This window comes from Penaeus monodon, chromosome 30 (genome assembly GCF_015228065.2).
Source record: "Penaeus monodon isolate SGIC_2016 chromosome 30, NSTDA_Pmon_1, whole genome shotgun sequence".
NCBI classification, from domain to species: domain Eukaryota; kingdom Metazoa; phylum Arthropoda; class Malacostraca; order Decapoda; family Penaeidae; genus Penaeus; species Penaeus monodon.
The window spans coordinates 24,862,222-24,862,712 of record NC_051415.1 but is presented as its reverse complement, the minus strand read 5'-3'; positions in this window follow the sequence as shown (position 1 = coordinate 24,862,712).

Sequence of the window (491 nt, the reverse complement as noted above, 5' to 3'; positions counted from 1 at the left end):
AGGGTTGGTAGGACACACAAACAAGGTCAGCTAACCCGGTTAACAGGTCTTTGGCCTTTGCATACCTCCCCTCTATGTCGTTTTAATTGCAAGAAATATAATAAAGAAAGCAAAAATATCCTCCAATATCCTACAGTAAAACTCACCTCCTGGATTCGTACAGAGGATACATAAAATAGATCACGTAAAGCGGTCGATAACGAAGCGTGAAAGAGATACCGAAAAGTATCAGCGCTTATAATCGAGACGGGGAAGAGCGTACTGCTTGTCATTCCCTCGAAACAAGGCACATTTTACTGTAGTTAGATTGTCGCTTTGCCATGGCACTTTAGCTTACGAATTCGCTCCGGAATGCTATATAACCTGGTCGTTCACCAACGTTTCCTAAGATGCTCCGGCCTTAAGATTAGTTTGCTGGCTTCGTTGAAAGGATAGAAATTGAGAGACAACTTTGTATGACAATGTATATCTAATCTACTGTATTTGCAAAC